This window comes from Hemitrygon akajei, chromosome 30 (assembly GCF_048418815.1).
Source record: "Hemitrygon akajei chromosome 30, sHemAka1.3, whole genome shotgun sequence".
Classification (NCBI taxonomy): Eukaryota; Metazoa; Chordata; class Chondrichthyes; order Myliobatiformes; family Dasyatidae; genus Hemitrygon; species Hemitrygon akajei.
Genome location: NC_133153.1, coordinates 38,484,908 through 38,498,218, shown reverse-complemented (window position 1 = coordinate 38,498,218; position 13,311 = coordinate 38,484,908).

Genomic DNA, 13,311 nt, shown 5'->3' with positions numbered 1-13,311 from the left:
AACTAACACAATCCCAGGATGTATGGGGGCGTCCCACAAGCAATCCTGGCACCAACACAGTATGCTCACAGCTTAGTAACATGTATGTCTTTGGAATGTGGGAATAAACTGGAGTACCTGCAGTAAACCCACGCATTCACAGGGAGAACGTGTAAACTCCTCATAGACAGCAGTGGGAATTGAACCACAATTGCTGGCGCTTTAAAGAATTGCATAAACTGCTATGCACTCATTTTATTATTTTACCTTGTACTATCTCAATGCTTTGTTTTGTTTAATTTAGAGATACAGCATGGAACTGGCCCTTCCGGCTCAGTGGGTTGTGCCTCCGAGCAACCCATCTATTTAACCCCAGCCTAATTGCAGGACAATTTACAATGACCAATTAACCTACTAACCAGAATATGGGAGGAAACTGGAGCACCCGGGGGAAACACACACAGTCATGGGGAGAACACACTAACTCCTTACAGAAGGCACCAGAATTGAACTCTGAACTCCGCACTCCGAGTTGCAATACTGTTGCACTAACTACTATGCCGCTATGGCGCCCCATCATTGTGCAATGATTTTCTCTGTGTGAACAGAATGAATGACAAGTTTTTCACTGTACATTTCTTATTGCCTTGGTAAAGCAGCCACCATACTGGTGCACCACATCACCATTTTAACCACCTTGTCTATTCTTTCCATCTCAATGACCTTGTCTATCCTTGAAATCTCTACTTGCCATCTCAATCACCTCATCTATTCTTACCATCCCAGCCTGCCATATGAACTAACTTGTCTATTCTTGAAAACTTAACCTATCATCTCAACCATCTTGTCTGTCCTTGCCATCTCAAACACCTTGTATATTCTTGCCATCTCATGACCTTCTCTAGCCTTGTCATCTCAACTTGTCATCCAAATTAACTTGTCTAACCTTGCCATCTGAACCAGCCATACGAACCATCTTGTCTTTTCTTGCCATCTCAACTACCTTGCCTATTCTTGCTAAATCAACTTGCCATGTCAACCACCTTGTCTATTCTTGACATCTCAACCGCCTCTTTTCCTCTTACCAAGTATTCAGTATGTGGACATGTTGACAGAACAGAAATAGGAAAACATTTACATCTAACTTCATCACAGTGTTTCTGCTCCAACTCACTTTCTCAGAGCTTCAAACCTGAGAAGCTCCTTAACATTAGTCCCCCAGTCTATTGGAATCTAGAATTAGATTAATTCAACTTTCAAGTTATCTCACACATTCTCCTTCATCTGTTTATATCAAGTTAAGCTCCTTCACTCCAGCTGGAACATAGGCGGTCGACAGTAGTTCACCAGAGTCCTCTGTTCTGGGTCAGTCTTTCAAGATGTCTCTTGATGTAGCACACCTTTTTGGTGTATCATTCTTCACCAAGGTATGAGGTCTATGGAGCTTCTGTTGGAGCTTCTGTAGCACTGGATTTTTACAGGATGCTGTTGCTAGCCCCATGCCCAAACCTCTTCCTTTTGCAGTTGGGCTTGGGGAGTTCCATGGTGGAGTTCCGTCATGTGAACCTCCCAAAATTTAAACAATTTGAAGTAGATATTCTACAGGTTGGAAAATGCTCATTTCAGTGTTTGGATTTAGATAATATTGAAAGAAAAGCCAACTGCATTTCTATAGATCCTTCCTCAATCTCAGGACCTCCCATAACGTATCATTCACAGACAATAAAGTAGTACTGAAGTTGTAACACACCCCAAATTCTGGAGGAACTCAGCACATTGGGTAACATCTATGAAGAGGAATAAAGAATCAATGTTCTGGGATGAAACCTTTGATGAAGCCCAGCTTTTCCATTTATCACTTCCCAGTTTCTCACTTCATCCCCCTCCCCCTCACCTGGTCTCACCTATCATCTGCCAGTTTGTACGTGTCCCCCTCCCTCCCCTCCTTTTTATTCTGGCTTCTGCCCCCTTCCATTCCAGTGCTGATGACAGGTCTCGACCTGAAATGTCGACTGTTTATTCCCTTCCATAGATGTTGCCTGAGCTGCAGAGTTCCTCCCACATTCTGAGTGTGTTAGTCTGCATTTCCAGCATCTGCAGAATCTCTTGTAATGTTGGAATCTTGGGTGCCCGATCTGTGCAGAGGAAGCTCACACAACCGCAGTGAGGTGAAGGCAGTGGAATGACATAGGGAGGTATTCCCCTGCACTTGTCAAGTTGCATGTCCACCCGAGGATGTATATGCTCAGTGGTCATGTTATTAGGTACCTCCTGTAACTAATAAAATGGCCACTGAGTGTATGTTTACGGTCTTCTGATGCTGTAGCCCATCCACTTCAAGGTTTGATGTGTTGTGCGTTCAGAGATGCTCTTCTGCACATCACTGTTGTAAGGTGTAGTTATTTGAGTTACTGCTGTCTTCACATCAGTTTGAACCAGTCTTGCCATTCTCCTCTGATCTCTCACATTAACAAGACATTTTTACCCATGGAACTGCCACTCGTGGGATTTATATTTGCTTTTCACACTATTCTCTGTAAACTCTAGAGACTACTGTGTGTGAAAATCCCAGGAGATCAGCAGTTTCTGAGATACTCGAACCACCCCATCTGGCACCAACAATTATTCCACTGTCAAAGTCACTTAGATCACATTTCTTCTGATTCTGATGTTTGGTGTGAATAACAACTGAACCTCTTGACCATGTCTGCATTCTTTAATTAATTTTGTTGCTGCCACATGATTGGCTGATTAGATGTTCACATTAACGAGCAGGTGTACAGGTGTACATAATAAAGTGGCCATTGAGTGTAGACAGGGTTCCAGATTAAAGTGTGACTCCTGAGACAGCAACTCCAACAACCGCTCTGAGGGTTCCAGTCCCACTTCTGACTCAGAACTGAGGGAACATGGCTGAAAAATAAAGGATATTTTGTTCTTTGTTTCAACTGCACTTTTTTTTATTGTCAAACCCATAAAAATAAATGAATCACTCACATTTAAATAATCCGATTGCTTCCTCTGTGTACATCGTGTAATATACCTGAATTTTCCTTCATGGTTCATTAGCAGTGAATGAATTCTTTACCAAGACATTGCTCCGTCTGTGGAAAGATTGATTGCCAGATTCAATCACACAACAGTGATGTGGATTCAAAGACACTTGTGCTATCGCCTATGTTTCAAAGTTCAAAGAAAATTTATTATCAAAGTACATATCTGTCACTATACTCGACCCTGAGATTCAATATTACAGGCATAATCAATAAATCTATAACAGAATAATAATCATAATAGAATCAATGAAAGACTGAACCAACTTGGGCGTTCAACCAGTGTGCAAAATACAGAAACTATACAAATACAAATAAAAGAAATAATAATAATAAATACTTACTTACTGCCTATCATGCTGCCAGCATTTAGGGCAGGAATGAAGGTCTTCCACCTCCGCCGGGGTTCAGGGCTTCCACCTTCATGTCAGTAGATCCCTCTCGGTTTTCACTTCTGTCAGTCATGCAAATCCCGTGTGGAGACTCAGGAATACTGTCATCCCCAGATTAGAAGGATTCTTCATTGATGCTTTACCAGTCAGGGTTGTAACCCCCAAACCTGGAGGATGGGTGGACCACTCTTAGTCTGTCCTCTACCCTTTGACCTGTTTGGCATGGGTGACCTTACCAAGAGCCAAAGCATAAAGGCCTGACTCCAGGCAACATAGCTCTCCAGGTCATTGAGGCACACAAGCCTTCAAACCATGAAAAGGCTGTGGTCCTCTCGGAGGAAATAATAAACAAATAATCAATAAATATCAAGAACATGAGATGAAGAGCCTTGAAAGTGAACCCATGGGTTGCAGGACCATATCAGTGATGGGGCAAGTGAAGTTGAGTGAAGCTATCCCTTTTGGTTCAAGAGCCTGAAGGTTGAGGGGTAATCATTGTTTCTGAACCTGGTGGTGTGAGTCCTGAGGCTCCTGTACTTTCTTCCTGATTGGGAGTAGCAAGAGGAAAGCATGTCCTGGGAGGGAGAGGGTCCCTGATGATGGGTACTGCCTTCCTGCCACAATGCTCTGTGTAGATGCGCACAATAGGGAGTCTTTACCCATGCATTTTTTATTGCATGAAGATGACAAAAAGGAAAGGACTGCCTTCATCACCTAGCAGGCTTCTCCATGTCATCTACAGTTGTACGATGGAAAATAGGAGAAAATGGGGGCTTGATAAATTGGTTTATCAGGTACGAAGCTACCATGAAAAACTTAACTTGCGTACCTTTCTTAAAGATCAATGCATAACAGCAGGTCGATGGGGGGGAGGGGGGGTCTTTGATTATATTGGCTACATTACAAAAGCAGCACTTCCTCAAGGATGTTATAGCCAGGGGTGGTATGGGTGGTAGTGGAGTTAAGCTCCCACTACCTATTAGATGCTTCCAATAGCGTGTGTCTCAAATAGCCTCTGACAACCAAGTCCAGCTCCTAGCCTTCACGTATGGCTTAGCTACCAAGCCCAGCGGAACCATTTCTACTGACAGAAGAAGGAGAAAAGGTGGGTTACTGATGCCTTAGAACCATTCAGGTTGGACATATGGGGCTCATCAGCCTTGGTTGACAGATCATCTAGAAGAAGGAAAACTCTGATCTCAAACCTCTGCTGCCTTGCAGCTGTACCCACTCGCGGGGGAGACTTCAGGAGTAAACCATGAGGGAAAACTTCAGAGCTGGAGTCCCTAACGCAGTCCAACGTTGAGTTCAACACTGACCGTCGACTCCTGCAACACCACTGGTGCCAAACTGTATCAGTGTCTGCCGTTCCTTTGGATTCATCAACTGCGTGAAGAGAGGGAGATTCATGCATGAGCAACATCTAGCTCTCCATATTGTACTGCCCTGGCTTGGGTATCACATAGACAGCTAGGACGGAACATCCATGGTCACCCTCGACCAATGAAGAACCTCAAGTAATCAAGTAGTATTGGGACAAGACGGGGCATTTCTTCACTCAGGGGGTGGTGCGAGTGTGGAATGAACTGCCAGTGGAAGTGATGGATGTGGGTTCGATTTCAACATTTAAGAGAAGTTTGGATAGGTACATGGATAGGAGGGGTGTGGTATGGGTGCAAATTGATAGAACTAGGCAGATTAGCCTAGCATGGCCTGGTGGACTTAATGGCATGTTCTGCTTTAAATATAGCCATTAGGTAGATTTAAAACAGAGGTTGATAGTTTCCTGATTAGTAAGGGTGTCAAAGACTGCAGGGAGAAGGCAGAAGAATGGGTTTGAGAGGGAAAATAAATCAGCCATGATGGAGTGGTGGAGCACACTAGACAGACTGAATGGCATAATTCTGTTCCTATATTTTAATTATGTAGGGTATAGATAGGATATATAGACAGATGGAGGGTAATGGAATTGAAAACTAGAGGGCATACATTGAGGTGAGAGGAGAGAAAGTTAACTGAGATCTGAGGGGCATCTTTCATATCCTTAGAACGTTCCAAAGTGCTTTACTGCCAATGAGGTGCAGCTGCATTATTGGAGATGCAACTGGCACTTTGCACACATTAATAGGCAGGAAAATGAACAGATAGTCTTTTTTATGACATTATTGAAAGAAAGAATTTGGACTGTGGCATGTGGCAAGCTTGCCAATTCTTCTTCAAGTAGTACTGAGAGTTCTCTATCTCCCTGAGATAGAAAACAGGGTCTTAGGTTAATTCTGCACCTGAAAAATTGGTTTGGACTGAAGAGATTCTATTGCTAAACCACTTCAACTCTGTTCTCATGGTCTCAGCTACATTCTTAAGTTTCTTTGGATACCATTGTCGTGTAACATGCTGTAAAGAATGCATTCTGCGCTCTTATTCTCATATAACAGAAAGAGATCTTGGAATTTGAATCAGAATCAGGTTAATTTCACTGACATATGTTGTGAAATGTGTTGTTTTGCAGCAGCAGTACAGTGCAATATTTTAAATATACTATAAATTATAATAAAAATATATTTAAAATAAATTAAATAAGTAGTGCAAAATAGAGCAAAAATAGTGACGTAGTGGTCATGGGTTCATTGTCTATTCAGAAACCTGATGGCAGAAGGGAAGAAGCTGTTCCTGAAACATTGAATGTGTGTCTTCAGGCTCCTGCACCTTCTCCCTGATGGTGGTAATGAGAAGAGGGCATGTCCTGGGTAGTGTTGGTCCTTACTGATGGATGCCACCTTTTTGAGGCATCCCATTTTGAAGATGTCCTCGATGGTGGGGAGGCCAGTGCCCTTGATGGTGCTGGCTAGCTTAATGGATTTAGAAATCCACTGATCTGGGATGGATCGATAGCGCAACACTGTTATGCTGCCCGTAACTCCTGTTCAATTATAACCGCTTAGTGCAAGTTTGTACATCCTCCCCATGACTGTTCAGGCTTCCTCCCACATTCCAAAGACGCAAGGATTGGTGGGTTCATTGGTCACATGGGTGTAATTGGGTGGCGCAGGCTGATTGGACCAAAAGGGGCTGTTGCTATGCTGTATCTCTAAAAACAAACAAATAAATAAATAATACCAATAAAATAAAATAATTAATAAATAGATAAACAAACAAATTCTTCAGAACAATTATAAACACAAGAGAGTCTGCAGTTGCTGCAATTCTTGAGCAACAAACACAAAAGTGCTGGAGGAACCCAGCTTTTACCTTCCACAGATGCTGCCTGACTTGCCGAGTTCTTCCAGCACTTCGCGGTGCATTGCTCCGGTACAGTTATTCCGACGTTGAACTTACTGACAAAAAGCAAAGAGTAAAAAACAGTCCAGCTGAAGCGAAGACAATGATTTAATAAATTAGACATTTTAAGTATGCTTAATTTGTCAGAATATTGCAATATAATCAATCTGGCGCAGACAACTATATCCAATAAAAGATGCAAACAGCCAGAGGATGGAAATACTTAAAGAAGATTAAGACTTCTTCACCTTACTGTATTAGTGCAACATGTAAACAAATTAAATTGCTTTATTGTGATGTAAAGTGGTTATTTTTATATTCATACAGTTGACTGTTTTATGACACTATTACAAACAAAATATTTGCTGTAATATTGTGGTTGTGAAGTTATAATGAAATGGTAACATTCAAACCAGTAATGATTAGGCTTTCTTCTTGTTGAGAAGGTGCAGAGAAAAAAAAATTACACCTTTTTAATATACATATAGTACATATAAGGGATATTATTTAGTGTTTGTGTGGGTGGTTTAATTATCTCTCAACTGTCCAAAGAATGAGGAGGGGAGATTGGAAGGAAATAATGAGAAAAGATGGTGCTGGAATCTTAGGCTCAAGAAGATAAGGCATTTTGACTATTGGAGCTCACTAAAATATGACACAAACCTATTTAGTTTCAGTCTTACCATTATGTCTTGCATTAAGAGAAGTAATTTCATGCATATGAATGCAAAGTGATACGTTGAGGCATTAAAACATATTGAAGCCAACTTTATGATGATTAGTTAAAAGGGAGGGAAGAAAATACAGAGTTTATGTCATACATATGCACTGATTTGCATAAAAATGCCCAAAGTTGCTATGCCAACATTTTCCATGGTGCTAGTCAGGGTCGTTTCTATGTCAAGGCTGTGTATTAAAATGGTCTCCAGTGTGTTCCACTTTAATTCATTCAAAGCTGTAAGTCATTTGTTCTAAATTGCTCGCACTAAAAGAAATGAATAGCTAAAATACTCATTTGCATGATTCCCATTTTAAAATGATTCCCCTGAAATTAAAGAGCGTGTTTGATGGTTGTAAAGATGAATGTGCAGATGAGGCATGCAATTAATATTTCTGTGCTCTGTTTAAAAGCCCTCTGAAGAATTAAAAGAGCGCACGCAGCCTTCAAGACAGATTGGGCTTTGCGGCAGATCCAAGCCAGCACAGCGCGATCTGCTCTACCTTTCCCTCCTGTTCTCCCAATTACATTATTCAGTAATTAAAAGTATTTACTATTCTTGCACATGTGCCATCTGCTGCCAGTGGTGATCTCACTTTGCCCATTTAGGATTCTGACAGAAATGGCGCTGGACGCTGTCACTAGACTAAATAGGCGAAATGCATCACAAATCTGCCTGGGATCCACATGAACAGGGCTTGCAGAGAAGTTTTTGTGGATTAAAATCATTTTATAAGGATGTCAATGGAGCTGAATTATGAGCAATTATAACAGGACTAGTTCGGGTAAGGGTTGGTGTTGGAAAAACACAGAACCGCCAGACTTAAAACAGTGACTTTCCTCAAGCAGTGAAGCTGATCAGCACATCCACCCAGTAACCCACCTCTCCATACCCCAACCACCACTACTTTATCATTTCCTGTCAGTCCCCTTAGATAAAGACACTACTGTGCCTAGCGTCGCTTTATGAACATACAATAAATCTATGTACATAAGTTATCTCATGGATTTATGGTTATAATTTTTTTTATTTTTGTGTCCTTTATCTTAATGTGTTTTGTTTTTGCGCTGCATCAGATGTGGAGTAACAATTACTTAGTGCTCCTTTGCACTTGTTTACTGGGAATAATATTAAACAATCTTGAGTCGAACCCGGTAATAGCACCTTACAGCACAGACAGAGACAAGAATCGAACCCTGATCTTTCAGCCGGTGCTGAAAAGTGTTGCCATAATCACTACACTACCATCCCACCCCAGTAAAAGTGTAGAAGGATATATCAATGCAGTGAGACAGAGAGGAATGGGAAAAGGTTCATGTCAAACACAAGCACCAGCATGGGCCATATGGGGTAAATGCCTACAAGCCATCTAGATAGCTTTCCTAAAATCTCACAGGGGGTCAATGGAGCTGAATAATGATAAATTAGAACAGGACTGGGGTCTGGAAGAACAGGCAGACAGATGAACATACAGTCAAACCCTGTACCAGGACCACAAGAATACAGTTTCACAAGTAAACTGATCAAGGCAAAGCAATGTCCAAATTTCAAAGCCAAAGTAAATTTGTTATGAAAGCACGCATATGCCATCATTTACAACCCTGAAATTCATCCTCTTGCAGGCATTCACAATAAATACAAAGAAATACAATAGAATCAATGCAAAACTACACACAAAGACTGACAACCAATATGCAAAAGAAGACAAACTGTGCAAATACAAAACTAAAACAAACAAACAAACAAATAAATAAATAAATAATATTGAGAACGTGAGTTGAAGAGTCCTTGATAGTGAGTCTGTAGGTTGTGGAATCAATTCATTGATACTTGAGTGAAGTTCTCGAACTACAGGCTTTGTCCAGCAGGTTATTCATTCCTCTGTTTCCCAGCATCTAGGGTCTCTTGTGTCTTCATTGTACAACAAAGAAAACCCTTTCACTTTGCTTTTAACTCAAAGTCCAGAGATCCCTGTTGGAATCTGGGTTCCTGAGTGTTAATTCCCAAGCGGAACGCACGGAATCCCAGCAAGGCAGTGTTGTAACAAACCTAGTGCCTTCCTCCACTCAATTCCTCAGCACCAATAGCTCCAATTAGGACCACTGACAAAGTGCGATAAATACATTAATTTATCTGCACTGAGGCTGGGCCTGTGGCCTGCCTCGGCTGCTCTGGGCTTCGTATCTGTGGGCCCTGTGACGTTTACTCTGCTGTGCACTGAACTGAGGCTCAGGCTGTGGGCCTACTCCAGCTGCTCTGGGCTTCGTGCCTAAGGACTCACTTTCGTTCCAAATGCTAGTTGCTGACTTTAATTGGTTGCACAATGTGTTTCTTCTCTCTTTCTCTGCAGATTGGGTGCTTGTCAGTCTTTTTTTTAAAAATGGGTTATTTTGGGTTTTTTGTTTCATGGCTGCCTGTAAGGAGGTGGATCTCAAGGTTCTATAATGCATACATACTTTGATAATAAATGTACTTTGAACTTTGAACTTACAGTAATGAATTGGTGATATTTTTCAAAGAGCCAGCACAGGCACAGTGGAGTGAATGGCTTCAAATCATGCTGAATCAATCCAAGATTCTACACTTTGTAGTTTCATTCCCTAGTGGATGAAGGGCTGTGGAGACCAGTATTGACCAGAGATTTGATGGATGATTTGTGAATTAGGTGTCAGTAGAAAAACAATAAAGAGCAGACTTGTTAAAACTATGCTGATAGGCAAACAGTTTATTCCAAGAATCATTTTCCCTTGTGTATTATAGAAATATAATTGATTTGACTATAAGAATAGAACATGCAAAAAGCATGTTGCATTGATTTTAAAATCATTTTGATGCATCAGTTTTACTCTTGCAGAAAATATAAAAATCATTTTAATGGGACAAGAAATAGCGAAAGTATTATAATCATTCAGACTAAGTCAGTGCAAGATTTATATATGAGGTATGCCATTGCAACGGTAGCATACTGGTTAGCACAATGCTTTACAATGCAGGCAACCCAGGTTCAATTCCTGCTGCTGCCTTAAGAAGTTCGTACGTTCCCCCCCGTGACCACGTTGGTTTCCTCTGGGTGCTCCGGTTTCCTCCCATGGTCCAATGACATAATGGTTGGTAGGTTAATTGGTCATTGTAAGTTGTAAATTAGACTAGAATTAAGTTGGGATATTTCTGGGAGGTGAGGTTTGTAGATAGCAGAACATTGCATTCGCAATGCCTGTAGGATTGACTTTGATGGCACAAAATTACTGTTCCACGCCGATGGCTTTTGAGACCACCTGGTGAAGGAAGCCTTTGAAATAAAACTAGAGGAAAAGAACTTTAACAAAGATGAAGGAACTAGAATTCCATTGTACACAAGGTGGGACAGCGAAACCTGATTGGATGAGGACTAACCAATCAGAAGGGAGAGCTGATGGGGGTATAAATACCACTGGACTAGATGTGCCCAGGCATCATCCCTGATGAAGATGGCAGTTTGTCATCGAAACGTTGGTTAAAATCGATATGTGTACTCAGCTGGAAGCTGGAGAAGAGTTTATTCTCATATACTCCAAGAAAGCACTAGATCCTTTTTCAATATGCCCTGCCTTTCTTCTGCATCTGCACTTCATCTTGCCCTTATGTGAGTTAGAAGCAAATTCCAATGGAACTGGAAGCAGTAGTGAAGCGCTCACTCCCCATTATCTGACACTCTTATACACCAACCTGTTATGATGGTTCAGGGATGAAGGATGAAAGATCTATTTTATTTGCCATCTACTCCCAGAGGCCACTTTATTAGGGACACCTGCATACCTGCTTATTAACACCAATATCTAATCAGCCAATCATGTGGCAGCAACTCAATGCATAAAAGCATGCAGACATGGTCAGAGGTTCAGTTCAAGCATCAGAATGGGAAAGCAATGTGATCTAAATGACTTTGACCGCAGAATGATTGTTGGTGCCAGATGGGGTGGTTTGAGTATCTCAGAAACTGCTGACCCCTAAGATTTTCACACACAACAGTCTCTAGAGTTTACAGAATGGTGTTAAAAACAAAAAACATCCAGTGAGTGCCAGTTCTGTGGGCTAAAACACCTCATTAATGAGAGAGGTCAAAGGAGAATGGCCAGGTTGTTTCAAGCTGACAAGAAGGTGACAGTAACTCAAGTAACCACACATTACAACAGTGGCGTGCAGAAGTGCTTATCTAGATGCACAACACATTGAACCATGAAGTGGATGGGCTACAGCAGCAGAATATCAGGCACATGCACTCAGTGGCCACTTTATCATGTACAGGAGGTAACCCATAAAGCGACCAATGAGTGTATGTTTACATGTATCAGGAAGTTGCTGTGCTGTGTTGGTCAGGGTGTGACATGCAACAAATAAACAACATTCAACAGTTATAAAAGATAAAGAATTACATATAATTAGTAAAAAGTTAATGATAGATGTTAAATGTTGAATAGAGAATGAAATATGCATAAATATATAAATACTGGCATGTATTTATAATGCAACCAATATTAGAAGTGGTTTGAAGTGTCTACAGTGCAGTGATGGGGTAATAGATAGAGGGGCAGTCGGCAACACTAACTAGGATGGTTGGTCAGATTAACTCACAGGCCAGGCAGCATCGACGGAAAAGCGTAAACAGACGATGTTTCAGGCCAAGACTGTTCTGCTCGCTCTTTTCTATAGACGCCGCCTGACCTGTTGAGCTCCTCCAGCATATTTGTGTGTGGTGCTTTGGATTTCCAGCATCTGCAGATCTTCTTGTGTTGGTGATCAGATTAACTGTCTGGAGGAAGAAACCTTTAAGATGGTGCAAAGTTTCTGTTTTAACAGCCCTATAATGCTTTCCAGAATGGAGCTTCTGGAAAAACCTGTTGGTTGGTTGGTTGGATAATGCCTGCAATGATTGTTTTTTCCTGTCCACTTCTCTGTCCTGGATTCATACAAATCCTGCAGCGACGGTGGACTGCAGCCAATGAGCTTTTCTGCTGGCCTGCCAGTTCTCTGTGGCTTTTGTATATTGTGAAAGGATGCTGCGCCAATCCAGACAGTAATGGCTGATGTGAGGATGCTTACAATCCAAATACTCTGCCACTTGGCATGACTCAAAATTGGAATCTTCTCTCACTGCATTAACATCGGCATTGTTCGTTGATTCCTGTGCGCTCAGTGCAGAGTGAGACCCAGGAAACACAGAGGATTTCCTTCTTTAGAAGGCAGCGTTGAGTGTAGGTTGTCCCGTCTTAGGTAAGGGGCAAGTTGTTTCACCGTGCACGTTTCAGGGATGTGTGGAATGGAGTTCACCACCTGGTCTTGACCAACAATGATTCAGTCAATGTCCGTAAGAACACGGAAAAGAAGAGCAGAGTTTCAAAGTGAATTTATTATCAAATGCTGTATAAATTATACAACCTTGAGATTTGTCTGCTTACAGGCAGTCGCAAAGCAAGGAACCTGAAAGAACCCAATTTTAAAAATCACAGCCAAAACCCCCCCCCCCCCCCCACCCTCCAGTGCCCACAGAGAGGAAAAAATAAAGCAAATCAAGTAAACAATGGAAACGAGCAACAGCCTTCCAAACTACGGAGAGTGGTGCGGACAGCCCAGCGCATCTGTAGATGTGAACTTCCCATGGTTCAGGACACTTACAAAGACTAGTGTGTAAAAACGGCCCAAAGGATCATTGGGGACGGGAGTCACCCCAACCACAAACTGTTCCAGCAGCTACCATCCGGGAAACGGTACCACAGCATAAAAGCCAGGACCAACAGGCTCCAGGACAGCTTCTTCCACCAGGTCATCAGACCAATTAATTCATGTTGATATAATTGTATTTCTATGTTATATTGAAATTACTATAAACTGCACGTTGCTCATTTAGATGGA